General features: G+C 34.6%; 1 protein-coding gene and 1 non-coding gene across 8 annotated transcripts in view; both read left to right on the top strand.

Moving 5' to 3' along the window:
* The window catches only part of Sec23 (transport protein Sec23), a 104,750-nt gene that overhangs the window by 34,279 nt on the left and 47,661 nt on the right, over positions 1-22,810 (top strand). The gene's annotated exons all lie outside the window — the stretch shown is intronic.
* Positions 12,513-12,585, top strand: TRNAN-AUU (transfer RNA asparagine (anticodon AUU)). Its single transcript has one exon. It is a non-coding gene; the product is annotated as a tRNA-Asn (tRNA).

Below are 22,810 nucleotides of genomic sequence, written 5' to 3'. Positions count from 1 at the left end.
AGTCTGGTAATAAAATACATTCGTATGTCGCTTCTTAGAAAAATCTATGTATTGTTTTAAATCACATAGGTCATTCTAGTGCAAAAAGCAAGTTGCTTCATTGCTGGTAACACTGGTATACATTTTATAACTTTTTTACTGTTTCATGGAAGGCAAAAAATCTGATTTAGTCAATTGATCTGTCAGCACAAATTAATATAATACCAGTTTTTTCTCATTTCTTCAATTTTGTAGTAATAAAAAAAAAATAAAAAATATTGCAAAATATTGTACAATGTTCCTAAGGGAGAAGTTGGGTGAAATTTTGGTAATTTTCAATCAAAAATCTCATTTTCGTTTTTTCGTTAAAAATGAATCAGCAATCTCTTATTTATATATTGACCATATTTAAATAGCTGCGCTCTTGAATATGAATGGTATGCAAACTTTGAAAGCTATCTTTTCACGCTTTTTTTTTTCAGCACAATTCTTTGAGTTTAAAGTATAAAGTATTATAAAGTATCCATAAATTTTGATGTTAGGAACATGACATTTTTACTGCGTGTTCTATGAACTGTGGTTAACAAACCATAATAGCATTTGTTTGATGAAATAAAAACATTACAAAATATAAAATATACTAAATGGACACTAAAATTTAAATTTCAATGCAATGTAAGTTACCCGTTTCTTCGGTATACGAATATTACAACAATTTATATGGTGTCGCCAACAATTGCACACTTGATAACTATCAGTCATCTTCGGTATCCAATTATTCAGATCCTGACAATATTATCATCACCCCTGAAGATATTGCATTTGCATGTAAGGGTATCAAGGTTGACACTGCACCAGGTGAAGATGGAGTCAGAATGAAGGTCATTAAAGAGCTTCGTTTATATAAATCTCTTTCATTGATTGCCACATATATGCTCCGTTGGGGACATGTTCCGCCGTGCCTTCGACGTGCACGCACAATTCTGATTTATAAGGATGGCGATCCAGATATTCTTAAGAACTGGCGTCCAATTACGATCTATTCTGTTCTGCGCAGAATTATTGAGCGTGTATTAGATATCAAGTTACGATCTTATCTTGATTTAAATCTTAACCAATGAGGTTTTATGTCTGGTCCAGGTGTTTTCCTAAATTCCTCTATTGTTAATGGATGCCTTAAGGATTCAAAAGTTAATAAAAAGGATTGTTGTGTAGTTTTTCTGGACATCTCTAAGGCGTTTGATCATGTCTCTCATCAACACATTGAACAAACCCTCAATGCTATGCCTATACCTCCAAAACTCAAGACGCTTATAACATCGCTTTTAATAGGAAATTCTACTACTATCACTATTAATAAAACTACAAAGACAGCCCCTATAATGATCAAGTAAGGAGTTGCACAGGGGGCTCCACTCTCACCAATTCTATTCAATGTTGCCATTGACTTCGTGATGAAGGAATTAAGCGAAAGTAATATTTCTGGAGAATATGGATACAATATATCACCTCAATTAAATAATCTTTCCATTCTTGCATTTGCGGATGATCTAGTATTATTGTGTAAAAATAAATCTGCCGCTCAATATTCAACATCTCTGACTATGAATTCCTTAGCTAGAATTGATCTTGAAGTAAACCCGCATAAAAGTAATGTTATACACCTACGTAAAGGATGTCTCTGCTCTGATTCCCTCACCTTGATCGATGGACAAGAAATATCTTGCATCAGATCGGATGAAGTTATAAGATATCTTGGCATTACTTTTAATGATGAAATAAAATTTAATGCGGCGCAACAAATTGAAAAACTGACAAAAAATCTTAATCAGCTGGTCACTTCACCCTTACTCATGCCTGACCAAAAGATAAATATATTAAATCAATATATCTGGCCTCAGTTGGTTTACCCCTTCCAATGTGCTCTTTTAAAAGATCTTAAAGTGAAATTTCTATCTGATATTGACAAATTAATTCGCAGCGCTGTTAAGGAAATAATTAACATTCCTACTGACACTCCGGATGCTATGTTGTATGCACCAAGAAGATTGCGAGGTTTAGGAGTATTTAAAGCCCAGTGGGAAGCTTACCTTCAGCACTTAAATATTTGTCAAAGACTTTTACACATTGACAACCCTCATGTAGCAGCCACTCGAAATCTTCCAAACGAAATTGAACATTGCATCAAACAATTACCAATTACCTTCGATTGCTCTGAACGTATTTCTTCTCAAAAACTAAGAAAAGCATTGCGTGAAGATTCTTTTCATCGATGGAGCAAATTGAAAAGTAAAGGTTTGGGAGTTGTGTTCTATTCTCACTGGAAGAAAGGTAATTCGTGGATCTCAACCAAAAAGGGACTTTCGAGCAGTCAGTGGACGCAAGCCATTAAGATGAACTGTAATACAATACCTGTATGTACTCTCCCTGGTAGAACTCTTGACTCAACCCGTTGCAGAAGATGCGACGAGCAAGAAACGCTTCCTCACGTCTTGGGTTTCTGCCATCATGGAGAATTGCTCCGAATCAACAGACATAATACGGTTCGTTCTCTCATCGCAGCTTCAATCCGTCAGAATGCTTCCTATGAGGTTTATGAGGAGGTTGGTTGCGTCTCTTCTGATGGCTCTACTAGACGGGCTGATATCATCATAATTGATCGGCAGAAGGATAAGGGTGTCATTCTTGATCCCACAATCCGTTTTGAGATGCATGAGCAACAGCCACAAGAGGTGTGTCGTGAAAAACAAGTCATATATGAGCCTTGATGTCAGCATCTTGGAGCACAATACCACATTACACATTGGACAGTTTTTGGGCTCATGTTTGGTGCCCATGGCACGATCCCACATGAAACTTTAAATCAACTTAAACAATATAAAATTTGTGATGCAACGATTGATGCCATAGGATCTCACGTGTTAAAATCATCCTTAGCTATAATTAGTAATCATTTGTACCCAACAAAATTTTTATTGTAAATGATTTCCTACGTTTTCTTATCTTAATGTTTTTTCTTTTTCTTTCCAAGTGTCACAAAATTGTTTTGTTTACTTATTATTCTTTATGAATTGATTAGTAGGCCGATCTATCGAACCCTTATTTAGGGCGGCTTTTGTTTCTACAAATTATCTTCTTTTTAATTCTCTCCATTTTTATGTTTAAATTTAAAATTTAGGCTGTTCAGTTCTTTTCTAAATAGGCCCTATATTAGAGATGTCTTTAAAAAGTCATACCTGAAACTCAAATTGTGTAAGAGGAGATAGATTTTAAAAATTTGAATAACTCAAAAACCATTCATCTGGTCACACTGAAACTTACAAAGTATGAAGTCTCTATCTTAAAAATTGTAGAAAAGAAATTTCAACCATCACTTTCTTACAATATGTAATGTTAAATTGTTGTACAAAATGGAAAAACTGAATCTTTATCTTTGTAGTTAAATCTAATAATTCAACAAATCTCAGTACGTTTCATAAGTGTCTTATGTAGGATGTATTTTCAAATTAAACTGCACAGAAAATCTCGAATACACCAGCAGTAATCCGCTATCAATGTCTCATTCCACCTACCCTTGTAGTTTGATGGTTTTAATGTCCTGATGGAATTTTTCACCATTTTCTTCACTCATTGCGCCAGTATTTGTTTTAAAGTCAATAGCTGTGTAGAGAATGCACTGTAATGTTGATTCTGTATGCCTCAAGATTTTGAAATATTCTGATACACTCTTAATGCAGAGTTTTCAAATATTGATACTCATAAATAAGAGAAAACTGTATCTCACAAACCTTTATTTTCACTTCACTTTTATTTGCAAATTTGGACTGTAGTTACTGAAGTGCATTGCTTTCATGGCTTTAAGCTTGTCACGAATTACTTAATAAGCTCTTGCTAATAATAGAAAATAACAGAATATTTTCTACAGGAAGTAGTAGTTGAAAACTATACTTTATAGTCCTGGTTAAAAAAATCTGAAACAGATACACTAGTTTTGAAGATTCCGACTATAGAAATATGACATTCAAGAGGAGCAGAAGCTGAAGGAACATGTCCTTTTTTATATTACCATTCTGTAGGAGAATATACAACAAATTTTGAAGAAGTTATTGCTATTTATATATCTTTGTAAAATCTCTTATGCAGATTAGATAAATTCCAAAACATTGTCATATTATCAAATTCAAGGGCAGTCATACAAGCTATAATTTCACAAAAGTCTACAGAAGGGGCTAAAATTCAGGATTGTAAGAAAATGATCTATTAGTCTATTACTAGTTGGCATGTTTAAAACAAAATGTTTTAAACAAAGTGTTCAAAATTGTTTAAAATAATATGCGATATTTAAAGCAAGTTTTAAACACAGTGTTTAAACCTATATGATGAATTATTGACTTTTAAGCGAACAGAATTCTCTGTTGTGTTTATCATTTATTTCCCCATTAGTAATAAATGTTTAAAACTGTATCATTAAAACTTTTTTTTTAGATATTTTATGCAAATTATTTCTCTCGTTTTATTTTATCCTAATTGTTTACAATATGAAATCATGTTTGTCTTCTGTTCGGGCTTTTATAAAATACGCAGTTTATGAATTTACAGTGATGCTCCTGACTTTATGGAGCTAAATTGATTTATTCCAAACAAACATTATTAATAAGAAATTTTTGTAGCTATACAGAGAAAACAATCTGAATGCTGACATCAGCATATAGACCTACTGTCTAAAGCAGGTTTTATTAAATTTAGCTATAAAAAAAATTCAATGAAAATAATTTTAAGATGCTTTTAAAAAATATTCTAGTCTTTTTTACTTTTCTATAAACTTAGCTTAAAATTTCAAAATGAAAAACTGAGCTATAAAATAAAAGTTGAAATATAGGGTACCAATTTTTTCTGTTGTACTATTGAGTCATTAAACCACCAAACACCACTTTACTTCATGAAATGGTTTGATTGTTCAGTGTACGAAAAACACATGCAAGTTTGGCAGCCTTCTCTGTGGTACAATTCTCGATCATGATCACTTGCTCACTAATCGATACTCAATGGAGGCATCATAAGAAAGCAGAAATCTGTATATTCAGTTTGACTGGAAATGTGTCTTCGTGTTTCTATTGTGTGGTCCAAGTAATAAATAGTAAATCCAGAGTAGTCGGTTTTTTAATTATGCTGTCTAAATATTTAGTGAAGCGAAATTCTGATGATGAGGATCCTCCATTAAAAAAATAAAAGAAAAAAAAATGTTTAAAAAGGTGGGAAGATGTGTATAATTGGCTTGTGTCCATGTGGAATAATCCCTCCTGAGCTCAAAATGAACCACAAACAGCAGGAACCGATGTCCCACTGTTTTAATGAAATCAGAAGTACAAGTTTGTGCCAATTCAAAACTGGATTGTCAGGTTTTTTTGTAGTGTTGTAAAAAATGATTTATCATTAATAGATGCTAGATCTTCATAGAAATATAAGCAATGAAACTGAGATAAATTTGAAAATACTCTTTTTTATGAAATTCACCAGCAAGTTTCATATATGCTATACATATATGTGCTATATATATATATATATATTTTTTTTTTTCTTTTTTCAAGATATTAATTTCATGAATAACCTTATTTAGTTTAATAAACAGAGTGATACGTTTAAAATGTCTGAAATGCCAGTTTCCCGAATTTTTCTTTAAAAAATCGGAAATTTCGTTAATTTTTACAATATCCATCTGGCAACACTATGTATAAAACATGTTTTACCTTAAAAAAACATATCAATTTTATCATTTTCAGCAGTTAAAAGATTATTCAACTCAGAATATCAAGATGTCATCAAATATCATTTTCACGAAATTCCAAATAATAAAAGTGAGAATTTCAATATACAAAATATAATTCTAGAGTATCAAAGGAAAAGCGCAGTTGCATCCTTCTAGTTGCTCACAAGGCATGACTGCTTGTCAAAATATTTGAACAAAATTGGAATTAGTTCTTCACCATTTTGTCCATTGTGCAGTCTTCAGGAAGAAATGGATTAGAATCACTCCAGTCCTTTCCTCTAAACCCAATGCGCGTGAGAAATATTAAAGAACAAGCGAGTTAATGGGTTTATTGCCAACCACTCAGCATTAGTTAATGGCAACAACAACAACTTATTTATAAAACGCACTATTTCGTGGCACTGTTTAAAACAGTATAAAAAACAGTTTAAAACAAAAAAACAGGTTTGTTTTTATTTTTTAAATAAAACTGTTTTGTTGCCAGTCCTGTTACCTAACTAAATTACAGAAAAAAAAATTAGTTTACAGTGGATTCCTTCTTATTGTGATATGAAAGAAAATGAAACAGCAGACTTTCGGCTGAAAAAAAAAACCACTGAATTCTTACAACCATCTAATAATGGACTTCCATTTTATTTTGTAAAACAACTAATCAAAAGTAAATTCAGATATGCTCAAAAGCAACAAAATTCGGATGGAGCAAATATAAAACCTGAGAAATTTTATTGACTAATGCCGAGATAATCCCCCAAGAGCCACAAAAATCTGCTGTTGTGGATGTTCATATTGATAACAGGCCATGATTGTTTCGCAAGCCATCTGCACAGGATAGGAATTCCCATACATCCGCTTGTGTGTTGTGTGATGCAAATGAAGAAACGAACATGGAACACAACAAAAGATAGAGGCACAGCATTGCTACAAAACGATGAGATTATAGAAAAATACTGGACTGCAAGACAGCAAATGACTTCATTGTTAAGTGCCTAGACAGTTGATCAATAACAACAACATAGTCATGTTACGAGATTTGGTCTTGGGGGCCAATGTTTATCTCTCAGTGCACAGATCATGTTCAACTATCCTACTTACAAAGAAACCAGGGATATGTAATGAAACCAAATTGTTGTCCGAAAAGAATTATCAATATTTTAATGTCACCATGAAGTTTATTTTTTTTTTCTTTTAACCGCGATCTTTCATTTTGTCACAGTTTTAGAGTTATAGGGCCATATTTATAGACATTCTTAGCGCGGGCTTCCGGTGGATGATCAGCGAACTAACATTTCTCGTATTCATAAACCATTGTTAGCGATATGATAAGATATGAATCCTATACAAGTAATCAGTCGATAGCCGGGGCTAGTTTAGACGCTCATAGCACGGGCTAGCAAAATGTCTATGCATAGCACCCATAGAGATTTCGGACTATGCTGTTGAGCTCACATTGTGTGAACAATTGGAGTGATAAAGTTGTTTCACTGATTTAAAAAATTGAAATGTATTCAACTTCTGAAGAATGATAAAATTCAGAGGAATCTATGTTATATATAATCTGAATGAAAGATGAAAATTGCAGAACTCTTATTTTTGCAGTTTATATCTTGAATCTTAAATAAGCAGACAAGTCATTTGCATATTCCTGACGTACACGCCACATCATAATAACACTAAATAGTAACTATTTCAGTTTGCCTTTTATGCACTGATTAACAAATGCTACATAATATGTAATGAGGGGCCAGTGCCTATCCTAGTCAGAGAGTTCAACACCAAAATGATCCAGGTCAACTTTCTTGTAATGTTTGGAACTATGTCTTGTTTGTTTTAGCAAGATCTAACAGTGACACATGTAGCAGAAGGAAACTGGTTTGTTAATACACCAACAGTGTGTTTATCTTGCACCAAATGAAAACTGAACACTCCTTCAATGTGATAACTAACAACAGTATGACTGATTACTTAAAAATGAAGCTCAGAAGACGTCAGTAGTAGAGTTTTCATTTTGTTAACTAGTGTTGGAATTCTTACCTCATTTCATTTATTGGGGATTGAAGAGGCAACTTTAGTATGTAGTTTTTTTTTTTACCTTTTTTTATGTTTCTTACCACGCAAAACGGAAATAAGTATGGTTATAACAGCATCAAGAAAACATGAATTGAGGAAGGAGAACATATTAAAGTAATTGTGTTAATATTTGGCGACGAAATAAAAATAATGCACTATAGAAAATAATAGGAAAATGTTGTGTTATGTACCTTTGGCAGTCTCGTTTATACTAACCATTAGTAAAAACTGCTCTACATAACATATTGTAATCTCACAACGAGCATAATATCAATAAAATGAATAATTTTCTGAAATATCGAAACTACAGAACATTGTTAAAATAAATATTTCTGTTGTCAGTAATGAAGACGAGTTAACTTCTATTTGTAAAAACATATTAATCTAGTTCATAAAAATCCTAAATTTGGACATCCATCGACAATGAACACTCCACTACTATTCTGAAATACTAAGATAGCCAACAGCGTAGCTCAGTCAGCTAAGGTGCTTGCCTGCCGATCCAGATTGTATTCGGACACGAGTTCGATTCCCGTTTGGGCTGATTATCGGTTGGTTTTTTCCGAGGTTTTCCCCAACTGTAAGGCGACTGTCAGGTAATCTATGGCGAATCCTCTGCCTCATCTTGCCAAATACCATCTCGCTATCACCAATTCCATCGACACTAAATAACCTAGTAGATGTATAGCATCGTTAAATAACCAACTAAAAAATAAAAAGTAATAAGATAGATGTTTGTAAATAAGTTCAATGTATTCTTTAATAAAAATTATTATTAAATTTTAATTAATTGACTAGTATGCTGTGTATGTATTGTTTCTGAAATAATGAGATAGCTTCTTGTAAATAAGCTCAATTTATTATTTAATGAGAATTATTATTAAATTTGAATTAATATGTGCTGTGCATGTATTGCATCTCCAAAATGAAGCAGCTTCAATTTATTGTTAATAAACAAGTTTGTTTCTTCTTTTTATCTGCAAAATGATCACATACCAGTGTAATTAATTCTGAGTGTGATCATGTTGAAAGTACAATACTCGTTAGAATGGTAATAATTTTTATACAATAATTATGTGAAAAACAGCCATTGAGATAAGAGAGAATGTTGTAGGAAATTCCTAATATTACCTGTTCTAACAACACTTGTTGTACAGCATTGTAAATAAAGCAAAGAGTAGCTGGTCTACTTAGATGATGAAACAGAAATGATTACATTAGATGCTAAGAGAATAAAAGTTGGTCGAAACTGAAAATTCCTCTCCTAGTTTCATATCATTTGATTTTTATCTGTGAGAAAATTTAAAGAAGGTATATAAATACATTGACTGGCAAAAGAAAGTGGATCATTTCAAATTTATAAATAAATCTTAATTTACTATCATTTAATAACAACTTTTTAATTATACACTTTACAATATGAAGTTGTGAAGTAAAAAATCACCAACATTTTCAACAAAACAATTTCTCTCATGGTTTTCTAAATGTAAGCACTTTAACCCTTTGCATCTATGATAGTAAAGGGTTTCATGGATACACTCTCCACCCTCCATACATATTTTCGTCAATAAATGTTGCAGGACAACTTCTCTGGCACCAAATAGTGTGTCAGTAATGGGTATTGCTACCTCTAGCATCAATAACAGTATCCATCTGCTGTCAAAGTATGCTACCCACCAGTCATGGGGAATGAGGTCGTATTGTCCGTAATGCTCCTGCAGCTCCTTGGAGGTAACAAAATTGTGTAGACTAACACTTTGTCCAAGCATGTCCAACATATGCTCAATGGGGTTTAGGTCTTTACATCATGCCAGCCAGTCCAGTGTTTGGATCCTGACCTCAGCAAGATACTCTGTCATGCAGTGAGCAGCATGTAGGCAGGTGTTGTCATGCACGAGGATGAATTCCTGCTAATTAATTATGTGAGTGGCAACATATGGTCCAAAAAACTTCCTCGTTATATCAGTAAGCATTTAGGGTCCCTCCATCAATGAAAAACATCATATACAGCTTACAGACAATGCCTGCCCACACCATCATGGAATCTCCCACATATGCTATCCTATGAGAGAAGGTACAAAGGTCTCTTTCATACTCTTTTCCTTCTGTATGGTGCCTTGAGGCAGAAATTGGACTTGTCAATGAAGAGGACAGTGGCTCATTGGTACTCAGTCCACTGCTGGTGCTAATGTGCAGATTGCAGATATATTATTGCTTGACGCTGTGAAATTAGCTGCAGACCTGATGTACATCTTCTGGGCATTAGGCTCACTTCCTCAAGCCTTCTCCTCATTGTTCTCTCACTGATGTTCACCTGACGAATTTCTCCTGGGCGATTTTTTTGCCTGGACTACTGTTATGTACCTATCTAGTGGACTAGGAACCTGTCATGGTTGACTGATCTGACATTTTCGCATTCAGATCTTGGTCTCCTGTTATAGGGCCCAAGCTCGCAAAACCTTTTGACTGCCTCTTGGACACTTCCAAAGGATGCGTTGCATTGATTTACATTAGCTACATAATGGAGGCTATGGCCATCATTGATTAACTTTTGAGTCATTGTGCCCGCGCAAATTTTACGACAATAAAAAGTTTTCTAACAATGATGTTTAACTGTTACCCCCCAAACTGTTTTCTGACTCTTACTATTCCTCCAGTCAACTTCTGTCTACAAAGTTTAATTAGTTATGCGGTCACCTTGGTAATTTTTCAGTTCCTGCTGTGATTTTATTGTATTAAATAAAGTCATTCATATAGCAATTTTTATGAGATGTGCCTGATAACATGAAAAGCACTGAAAAATGGCAAAGGATGTGGTCAAACACAACAAAAGGAGCACTAACGAAGAGATTTTTTCCTTCAGTGACGGATAGGATGAAAATCAACATACCAGCTACACCAAACCTTGCATCAATACTAACTGGTCACGGGAAACTCAGATCTTATTACTATAGATTCAGAATTTCGGAAAACCCAGGATGTCCTTGCGGAGCAGCTGACCAAACAGTCGATCATCTTCTGTGGGATTGCCAAATCTTGAACCAACAGCGCAGTGTCTTCAAGGAAGCAACAAGAAGTGGAAGAAATTGGCCAATAAATTATAGGGACATCATAAAACAGCATTTGAGGTCATTTGTGCGCTATATTAAAGCTATAAACTTTGAACAATTGTAAATATATGTCTCAGTTTCGTAACATGCGTAAACACACTCAATTAGCAATATATTATAAACACTATAATTATAATTACTAAAAGTGTATATATGTAAATAGTGTAAATAGAATTAGTTTCAATAAGTGAAAGAGAATGATAGTGAAGATATTAGTTTCATTAAGTGAAAGAGAGTGATAGTGAAGATCCAATTACCAAAAGTGTATATATATAAACAGCGTAAATAGAACAAGTATAATTAACACAAAAATAGTGATAGTGATAGAGAACATTCAACAGTGAATAACATAAAATAATACAACACAATAATGAATATCAGCAAAACAACGAAACAGTGAAGCAAAAGACAATGGGAAACCTATGAACACAAAATTGATAAACAAGTTTCAATAAACCATGTAATATGACTACGTGTCATGGGGCATGGTGATAATTAAACCGGAGAAAAAAAAAAAAAAAAGTACTATATCCATACAGATATATTTTATATGTAATTTTTATATCTTGTTGGATTCTAGTAGTGTTAATGAATGTACATTATTTTTAGACCTATGTTATCTTATCCTTTACTCAAAATGTCATCACAGTCGACAAGCAAACAAACATTCGAAAAAGGAAAAGCCAGTATCTCCCAATGACATTCCTCATATACTTCTGATATCTGATAGCTAAGAAAAACATTGAACATGTGATTTTGACAGTAAAGCAGAACAATAAATTTCTGAAGAGGCAGTGGAGAAACACTCAGGATAATGTTCAATTCTCTACCAGTAAAGACAAGACTATCAGATGGCTTATGTTGGAATATGCACAGACATCAGAAACTAAAAAAATGAACATAGTGAAAGTGCTTCCTTGCCTAACATGTATCACAAAGGATATAGAGGATGGAAGTTTTTGAAAATGATTAATCTCACAGTGATTGGCAAAATTGAGGAGTGTTTTTGCAAAAGTCGATAGATGCAGAAATCAAGATTTTACAGAAATTACACTAAGTGACAGGATCTATCGAGTTTTGAAAAAAACCTGAAAGGTTTGGTAGTCTCTACATACCGTATGAATCAAGTTTTGGTAAATCTGTTTTCATAGATTGATTCCGGAGGTGGAAAACATACGATATCCATATGTAACTCACTTTCGAAAAAATCTGCATCTATCGACTTTTGCAAAAACGCTCCTCAATTGTGGCATGCACTAACATGTATATCGGTAACCTAAGAAATATTGTAAGGATACATCAAGAAGTGAACTCATGATTTATTGCAAATCAAGCTTTCAGGTATAACTCCCTGTAAAGTTGATTTGAATAATTTTGAGGGAAAAATTGTTCCAGGGCCGGGTATCGAACCCGGGACCTTTGGTTAAACGTACCAACGCTCTACCAACTGAACTACCCTGGAACTCTACCCGACACCGATCTAACAGTAAATCATGAATAATTTTGAGGGAAAAATTGTTCCGGGGCTGGGTATCGAACCTGGGACCTTTGGTTAAATGTACCAATGCTCTCTCGGTGTCGGGTAGAGTTCCAGGGTAGCTCAGTTGGTAGAGCATTGGTACATTTAACCAAAGGTCCCGGGTTCGATACCCGGCCCCGGAACAATTTTTCCCTCAAAATTATTCATGATTTACTGTTATACAGTATATGGTTGGGGTAAAAAAAGCACACCACACCAACATGAAGTAAATATGGGCAAGTGAAGGAACAGGAATGTAAATTGCAAGAGCTGTGATGAGCTACAAATGATACTTTTGATCATTTTAAAATTTTCGGAATTATTAATTTGTTCGACTCATTGGCTGTTATGTGTAGACCATAGAGAAGTAAATTTCACGTAATTTCAGTTTTGCATTGAAATAAAATATTTCGATCAGTTTAAACTTGTTAGAATTAATAATTGTTTGTCTCCTTTCACTGCTATGTCTATTCAAACAATTAAATATTGTAATAGAACCCTAATGAACAAAGTGCAATATATCGTAAAAAGCACGACATACATCTACTGTGTTAAAACAGAAGGCACACCTGCTGGGAAGGTTAAGGGAACAGCTTTCGCTACATCTTCTGGATTAAGTGACATTCTGTCATTGCTGAATCAAGTGAACAACAAAATGCAATTTCAGAAAAAAAATGCTCATTTGACAAACTCATCAGATGCCTATAACCCATGAATACGGGGCAGTAAACCTTAAAAAGTTTTATTGTGGTTTGTTATGGGCCATGCCATAAAACTGCACAAATTGCAGCTCTGAGCTTAGGGGTTGAAAGTAATGCAAGGGATAGAACTTTATTTTGTCTAAACATAACATTCTTCTCTGAAAAGTGCGAAACGAAATTTTATCTTAAAAGAATCTATTAGACTTGCTTTCTGTACTGGTATGTGGTTGTTATGATAATTAAGTTTTTGTAAAAATAATTAAGTGATCCACTTTTTTTTGTCAGTGTAAAATTTTCAGATTTCAGAAAAACTGAAATGCATTGCTGTACTTGTCCTGCTTGCACGCTGTTATGTAGCTTAAAAATGGTACTTTTAGTAATGGTAATGATGAGAGATTAATGTGACATTAAGTGTGTAGCACATATTTGAGTGTTCACTGGCAGGGTACTGTACATATTCTACTAAACACAGTATTAAAAAATTCTATTTCATTCTTTATGGTGACATACATTTAGTCAAAGAGATCATATTCTATTGTTCAATTGTGTTATATGAACTGTTGTGAAATTTTATTCAGAAATTGTGTTGGTTGTCAACAAAGCATGTTGCATGTTTCATATGCATTCATATGTTTATGCCTTGAGTCATATTCTCCAAAAATGAGAAAACTCTAACTTGGTTTTTTATGCATTTTTGACATAAGGTGTAATGTTTCTGAGTTTTACACAATGTCATAGATGTAGAAACATTCAACAGAATTTTATCACCATATTATGGAAGACAAGAAGAGGGGAATCTGTCTGTGTCTTAACCAAGAGCTGTTCAGGTATTCACTAGGACTGAATGTCATATGTAATGTGAGGTAGGTATGTGTGTGTGCTATTGTTATTATGCACACACCATACTGTCCTTAGAATATGTGCGAGGTTGTAAAGGAAAAAAGAGCTGTCAGTGATGTTAATTGAAAACATACAAAGCTAGTCGGCCTTTTGAGGGCCAAGAAAAATACTCATGGAACAGTGGAAGAATAATTTTACTGGTGACCATTAGTAACCATTACGGAATTATGTCAGCTCTTTTAAGGGCCAGAAACATATGAGGGACTATGGAAAACAGGAACTATTATTAATAGTTATCTAGAAACTCTGTATGTACCAGCACATAACTATTGGCCTTTGAATGAACTAAGAAATGCGGAATTGTGGAAGAAGTTAATCAGAAACTATATAGAAACACAGTTACTAACTGCCAGTTGTATGATTGTCAAGTAAAAATGCATGGTGGTGCAATGGAAGAAGAAGAGCTGTTGTTAGTTATTGTTGTTGTTATTATCAAAGAAAGCATTTTAAGGACTAGGAAGTTATTCTGGACTGTGTAAAATAAAGAACTATTATAATTTCTTCATCTAGGACACTGTGTAAATACCAAAAATTTTGCACCATATTTAATACTGTGAAAGTATCAAATTGTGCTTAAATTACACAATATTTAATGGCCTTTGAATAAATTTATACAAGTTTTAAGTGCTATTCGATATACTTCAATACATTTTGGAAACCTGATGTCTTTTTATACTGGGAAATAGATTGTAGAGAAATTGCATTGTGGCAGTCTGGCTCTCAACTGAGCTACTCACAGACTCCGGTTATGCTGAGAACTTTGCAGTACAGAATCGGTAATATTCGACACATCACAAACTAATAATGTAAGATATGTCGAAATATAAGCAGTTAAGACATGATTAACTCACCCAAATTAAGACAAAGTCTAAAACTGGCAGCTTTTTGTTTCAAATATTTGTCAAACATATTTAAAAAGTGAGTGCATTACTAGATTGAGAAATGCAGGTGATGTTTTCCAGATATAATTTTTCATTTCTTCCATGTTACATGTATTATTTTTGTACACTTTGCCCTTCAATACTGTATGAAGTTTGGCATTACATTAGTCAACTGTAAGTGCTGTCGCAGAATTTGAGAGAGTGTATGCTTTTACCTTTTCACAACAGGATTCTGTGACAGCACTTACAACCGACATGGATGTACTTCATAGAGTATTCGAGGTTAGAATTATCAGTAGGAATGTGTGATTCCCCCTATCTAACCTCTTGTGACTTTTATCTCTATGGAACTCTAAAAGACGGAGTGTGCAAAAGATAATCTGTATACTCTGGAAGAACTGAAAATTAGTATCCAGGAAAACATCTCTTTTATTTCTCAATGAGAACTGCAATGAATGGTGCTCCCTTTTCTTAAATTGGTGGAGTAAGTATTTTAACTGCTTATATTTAATGCAATTTTATATTATGTGGTGTGTTGAATTACTGATACTCTGCTGCGTATCACTGAAAGCAATCTCTAAGTATAACCAGAGGCTGTGAGTGAGTCAGCTGGGAGCCAGACTGCCACATTGGGGTTTGTCTACAATCTGTTCGTCCAGTCCTTTTATGAAAAGTAAGTTAAATTACAAATAAGTGCTGTATTTTGGAATCACACGATGAATTTGTGTTTAAGGAAACAAATTCTGTGTTCGAAGTTGGTTAAAATTATTTTTATGTGATTGTGCTCAGTTGAAGTAATAGATGCATTATTATGCTTTGTATCCTTGCAATTCTTATTTGTTTGTTGCTAAATAAGTCTACAAATAGAAGGCAGCTTTTTTTTTTTCAATTAATGTATATAAAATTAACTTTATTGTAATTTACTTACTGTAGCTCTAGAATAAAAATAAGGTGTACCTTCACTGTGTCGAAAAAATACTGGATCTAATCTACATAAAACTATTTCAGCCCTAGAATAGTCAGCGTATTAGTCATACCTGCCAGGTTGAAGGAGAGCAACATCTGGTGGCTCTCACTCCAACGGAACATTCCAGCAAAATCCAAAGGACACAAGTTCAAAAGAAACCAATGAGAAGGCCAATATTTCTATTCTGAAAGATAAGAGGGATGCAAAGACAATTATATTAAAGAAATACAGAGCAAAGTGAAAGACAAAAAGTGGAATAATATTGCTAGCCAACCAGAAACCATCCCTCAAGCACCTCCTAAAATTGTAGTAGCAAGATTCAGACCTATCTCAGAACATGATTATGTGACAAAACATGTAAACAAAATAGAAATTTGCCCTAACCCAATTTTTGTCTTCTGTGTGACAAAGCAGTGACAGATGATCACCTTCAAAAGTGCAAAACCCTACCTACTGGATCCATAGTTCTCTTAGACACAGGAGAACAAGAGTTCTAATGGCTTCACTGCGAAATGCCAAGTATTATACAACAACGTCTTTTTGGTATAAAAAATAACATGCATTTTAATACATATTGAATGAGATTTTCTTCTTCTTTAGTAGTTTGAATTTCGAAGTATTTGTAATGGAGCTACTTTATATATATATTGTTCAATGATAATTGTATATAGAGCTCGGACATTGCCATTTTTGAGTGTTTTATTCCTGTGTACATAAGTTAGGGAACTTAATCTGAAATCCATACTAGGTCATTTAAAAGTGCCTATTCAAGTTTTATAGTGTTTACAAATGCCTATTTTATGGATTATAACCTATTTTGGGAATTGAAGCCTATGAGCACCTATTTTGAACAATTTTGCACGTTACATATTTCACTCTGTAGAATTTTCCCTTCATTGTAATGTTCAAAGCTAAAATTGTTTTATTGTTGTTACCTCTAGCATTCAATTATTGAGGCAGCATTCTTGCAGATGTGTGCACTCGAAACGAAACAGCCTCTCCAATAATATATCGAGATAAGCATGCAATGATGTTAGGCTATTTAATAAAATTCCCTCTTGTTGTGCATACAGGTGTAGTAATTCAATAAGAAAAGAGGGTAATCGGGGAAAAAATGTATATATTTTTACAAATTCCTCATTGAAATGATTCGTGCCTCAAAGTGTGGTTTGAGTACTGCACAAGGAAACATTTTCATCTCAGACTGGAAGCAATATTATGTTCATTACATTTCACTGCTAAAGACTTGACAAATCACCATGTTTAAACTTCGAGGCCAAAAGAAAAGCTGTGTAGACCTAAGTAAAAATAAAACACAGTTCCCACTGTAAAGTTGAATATGTTATCGAATACCAGTAGTTCCATTTCAGACTTTTGTGGTTGCAGTTTTAACGAACATGGTAGGTCATCACCCTCTAAAAGTTGACAGTCACGATCAGTTATGTATAGAACTAAAAAACGCCAGGAAATGAGTGAAAATTTAGAAGCAAATGATGATGATGATGATTATGATTACGGTAATAATAATAATAATAATAATAATAATAAGAGTAATAATAATAATGATAAGAAAGATCCTGAGGACTCCCTGTTTTAATGCATTTAAATATACCATAACTCAGTATAGAAGTTCAATATGATTTCAGAATATGAAGAGAGAGAGAGAGAGAGTGTGTGTGTGTGTGTGTGTGTGTGTGTGTGTGTGTGTGTGTGTGTGTGTGTGTGTGTGTGTGTGTGTGTGTGTGTGTGTGTGTGTGTGTGTGTGTGTGTGTGTGTGTGTGTGTGTGTGTGTGTGTGTGTGTGTGTGTGTGTGTGTGTGTGTGTGTGTGTGTGTGTGTGTGTGTGTGTGTGTGTGTGTGTGTGTGTGTGTGTGTGTGTGTGTGTGTGTGTGTGTGTGTGTGTGTGTGTGTGTGTGTGTGTGTGTGTGTGTGTGTGTGTGTGTGTGTGTGTGTGTGTGTGTGTGTGTGTGTGTGTGTGTGTGTGTGTGTGTGTGTGTGTGTGTGTGTGTGTGTGTGTGTGTGTGTGTGTGTGTGTGTGTGTGTGTGTGTGTGTGTGTGTGTGTGTGTGTGTGTGTGTGTGTGTGTGTGTGTGTGTGTGTGTGTGTGTGTGTGTGTGTGTGTGTGTGTGTGTGTGTGTGTGTGTGTGTGTGTGTGTGTGTGTGTGTGTGTGTGTGTGTGTGTGTGTGTGTGTGTGTGTGTGTGTGTGTGTGTGTGTGTGTGTGTGTGTGTGTGTGTGTGTGTGTGTGTGTGTGTGTGTGTGTGTGTGTGTGTGTGTGTGTGTGTGTGTGTGTGTGTGTGTGTGTGTGTGTGTGTGTGTGTGTGTGTGTGTGTGTGTGTGTGTGTGTGTGTGTGTGTGTGTGTGTGTGTGTGTGTGTGTGTGTGTGTGTGTGTGTGTGTGTGTGTGTGTGTGTGTGTGTGTGTGTGTGTGTGTGTGTGTGTGTGTGTGTGTGTGTGTGTGTGTGTGTGTGTGTGTGTGTGTGTGTGTGTGTGTGTGTGTGTGTGTGTGTGTGTGTGTGTGTGTGTGTGTGTGTGTGTGTGTGTGTGTGTGTGTGTGTGTGTGTGTGTGTGTGTGTGTGTGTGTGTGTGTGTGTGTGTGTGTGTGTGTGTGTGTGTGTGTGTGTGTGTGTGTGTGTGTGTGTGTGTGTGTGTGTGTGTGTGTGTGTGTGTGTGTGTGTGTGTGTGTGTGTGTGTGTGTGTGTGTGTGTGTGTGTGTGTGTGTGTGTGTGTGTGTGTGTGTGTGTGTGTGTGTGTGTGTGTGTGTGTGTGTGTGTGTGTGTGTGTGTGTGTGTGTGTGTGTGTGTGTGTGTGTGTGTGTGTGTGTGTGTGTGTGTGTGTGTGTGTGTGTGTGTGTGTGTGTGTGTGTGTGTGTGTGTGTGTGTGTGTGTGTGTGTGTGTGTGTGTGTGTGTGTGTGTGTGTGTGTGTGTGTGTGTGTGTGTGTGTGTGTGTGTGTGTGTGTGTGTGTGTGTGTGTGTGTGTGTGTGTGTGTGTGTGTGTGTGTGTGTGTGTGTGTGTGTGTGTGTGTGTGTGTGTGTGTGTGTGTGTGTGTGTGTGTGTGTGTGTGTGTGTGTGTGTGTGTGTGTGTGTGTGTGTGTGTGTGTGTGTGTGTGTGTGTGTGTGTGTGTGTGTGTGTGTGTGTGTGTGTGTGTGTGTGTGTGTGTGTGTGTTTTTTTTTTACCTTGTTGACTAGTTAATAAAATTAACTGCGTGAAAACATATACAGGGCTTTCATTTGAAAACTTCCCAGTCTAAATAACTAATTATTTAAATTGAATTCAATTTAAACAAAAAACACGTCAATTTAGATATTGAGGGGGAAGTCTGAAATGAGGCTTAATTGCATTTTAGATTTCACTCCCTCCCACCTCCCAGCCACCCCCTTTGGAAATTTCAAATGGTATCGCTATATTTTTATACTTAAATATGACAGAACATTCAATTGTTTATACACTTCATTAATTTATTTCACATATTTTGTTTTATATCGTTGCCTGGCAACCTCAATTGTTAATTAGAGCTGAAGCTACAAATACTATTGAAAATTTCTTGTAATAGTTGTGTTCGTGTATTAAATTATTGTAAAATGATGTATACCGTTGAAGAGAGAATAGAAATCATATTTATGGAACTGAAAACCGTTGTGTTCATCAGGTTTTCTTCAGTAAAAATCGGTCCAACAATATCATCCCCAAAAATTTCAGCCCACACATTGATCTTCTGAGGAAACTGGATATTACCTTCCGGAAACACATGAGGATTTTCAATATCCCAGTACCTACAGTTGTTTGTTGACAAACCCATTTAAGAAAAAAGTTGCTTCTTCACTAAAGCAAATATTTTTTGTCAAATTTGAATCTTCAATTCTCTTCTATCAAAATCGTCTTCGCTGAGCTGTTGGTGACTTTGTGTTTTGTAATATTAAAATGGATTTGAGGGAGGTGGGATATGATGATAGAGACTGGATTAATCTTGCTCAGGATAGGGACCAATGGTGGGGTTATGTGAGGGCGGCAATGAACCTCCAGGTCCCATAAATGCCAGTAAGTAAGTAAGGGGAAAAATTTGTTCATTTCTAGCACTTTATGTATGGAACCAACCGAAATGTTTGTTACAGCAGCTCCTTTTGGAATGGAGGTGGTGGGTTCATTAATGAAATGACCTAGTATTTCAATCTGCAAAGTTTCATCGAGTTTTCTAGGTTGGCCATTTGTTTTATTGCACACAGAACCAGTTTTTTTCTTCAGATTTCTGTATTAAATCTATGACATATCAGTGACTTTCGTTTTTCTGAGGATGCCTCTCATTGGAAGCTCTAGCAGTTCTATGGGCACAACGGTTTCCAGCTCCATAAATGAATATGATTTCTGTTGTCTCTTGAAGAATATACAAGAAATGTTCAATGGTATTTGTAGCTTCAGCTCTAATAAACAGTAACAACAGTTCAGGTTGTCAGGCAATGATATAAAACAAAATATGTGAAATAAATGAATGAGGTGTATAAACAATCGAATGCTCCTTCATATTTAAGTATAAAGATATAGGGGTGCAATTTGAAATTTCTAAAGGGGTGAGGGTGAGAAGTGAAATCCAAAATGCAATCAAGCCTGGTTTCAGACTTCCCCCTCTATATCTAAATTGACGTATTTTTTGTTTAAATTGAATTCAATTTAAATAATTAGTTATTTAAATTGGGAAGTTTTGAAAAGAAAGCCCTGTATATAATTTATATTCCGAAGTGATATAGTGTTAAAAGTTGTGTAATCAAGATGAGACAAGTTCAGTATGAATTAGGTTGTAAACTTCTTAGAAGCCATTCAAATTTTTCACCAGTAGGAATGTGTAACAATCAGAAATGCTGCTTTTTGACTGAAGAAAAATTAACGACACTTCATACTACCCAAGTTCGGACAGTGACAATAGCACTGACAGTGATGATAATGCCCCCAAAAGTGAAACTGAACATAAAATATTGCATGACTACTACTTCGTGGCATGTAATAGCTTGTTTTGTTGTTTAAAATTTGCTATGCATGCAGTGGAGAAGTGAAAGGAAAGAAACATATAACGGGGACAATGTTGTGTGTGCAAACAGCATGTGATTGTGGTGATGCTTTTTCTTGGTCATCTCAGCCTGCCTTTAGAAAGTGACTGGAAGGAAGTGTACTAATTGCATCAGCTTTGTTGCTTTCAGGTGTACTGCATACAGCTTTCCAATCATGTTGTAGAGCAATAAATGTGGCAATGATATTGATTGCAGTTTTCGATCTGATTGCAAATGTGTTTTCTGGTCCAGTAATGAGGAATCTGTGGAAAACCATAAGAAATGATAGCAATGAATAGCAACGAAAAGGAAATTTGACTGGCAAACAGTGAACATTATGTTTGTCGTGGCTTTCCTGTTAAATATATTGCGTTCCAGTGATGAATCTTCATAATGGTGCTATCACAGACTTCGAACTTTTACAAAATGTGTGTTTGAAGGTGAAATGGAGAGACATGCTTGTGAAAATGTAATACACAGGTTAATAAATGAAAACAAATGTGAAATAAAATATTTCTGTGTGACAAATATTAGGGCGTTTGATATTTCTTACAAACTCAGTGTCCCAACATTGATAATGCATTGAATGTATAGAATTTATCAAAAACTTTAATGAAAAAGTTAAAGACTTTAGATAAAAAGTATCTTAACATCCAAGCATGCAAGTGTAGTATTACTCACTTGTGATGGGCATTGCAAACTTGTGGTAGAAATAGTACTCTACTAGTTAGTAAATTTACCTCTATATTACATCATATAAAAAATGAGCATGTATGGATGGATGGAAGGAAAGGAAATGAAAGGTTGTGTACATGAATAGCTTAATGAAAATGAACTGTGGTTTAAACCTCATTCAGAAGCATAACGAGTTGAAAAATATTATCTTGTATAAAACCTTCCTGAAGTTTAGAGCCTGCAAAACTTTAAATTCACACAGAGAAGTTGGAATAACCTTACATTGAAGTACAGATCTAAAAGAGTCCACTTTTCCTGCAATGATATGATAATCAGGTCTATGATCGCAATTTTATACCATAATTGGAACCTAAATAAAGAAAAATTGCAACTCATGCCACAATATTCTAAGGCATTGTGTGCATGGGTTATGGAACAAAAATACAAGCCCAGTGACGACAGATGGAAGTAGCATATCATGGAATGAATTAAAGAATATTTACAAGCAGAACATTACCATAGGAAAAGCCTCCATACCTATCTTTGCCAAAAAAAAAAAAAAAAAAAAAAAAAAACTTGGCCAACAAATGCAACTTCGAAGGAAAAGCACTTTTCCCATATCCAGTTGCAGCAGTAAATTGTAAGTTTTGTTTTTAGTTTATTTTGATTTTTTTATTGTCTGTTAATCATTATCTGTTATCTACTTGTTTATACTGATGATTGCAAACTAACACACTGAAAATTTCATGGAGTGAGCCATAAAATTTAAAACTCGCATAATTATTTTATGGTTCAGGAAAAAACTGTCGAATTTTACAATGTGAGATGGTATTACGACTCTATTTCTATGGCCTCTGACTGTCTGACTATCCTACTATTAAATTGTCTATAAGCCACATAATGCCACATCTGTAAGTCGTGTGATGTTAAATATATATTAAGGTTTGGGAGGTTAGTAAACATATTTTAACTTTACATTTTGTTTTTCAGACTCAAATTATGTTGAGTCAAATTATAAAAGTCTACATCTAAAATTAGTTTGTAGAAAAAGGGATTATCAGTAATGCATAAATAAGTTTTAATTTTTGTTGCCTTTACATTATGTATTTTCACTCTGTCTGAAAAATATTAGAGAGCAAGAGAGTAAGTAACTTTATTGCCAAGAACTCAGCATTAGTTAACAACAACAACATTATTATGTATTTC

Source organism: Periplaneta americana, chromosome 17 (genome assembly GCF_040183065.1).
Source record: "Periplaneta americana isolate PAMFEO1 chromosome 17, P.americana_PAMFEO1_priV1, whole genome shotgun sequence".
In the NCBI taxonomy this organism is placed as follows: Eukaryota; Metazoa; Arthropoda; class Insecta; order Blattodea; family Blattidae; genus Periplaneta; species Periplaneta americana.
This window is presented reverse-complemented; position numbering and strand designations above follow the sequence as displayed.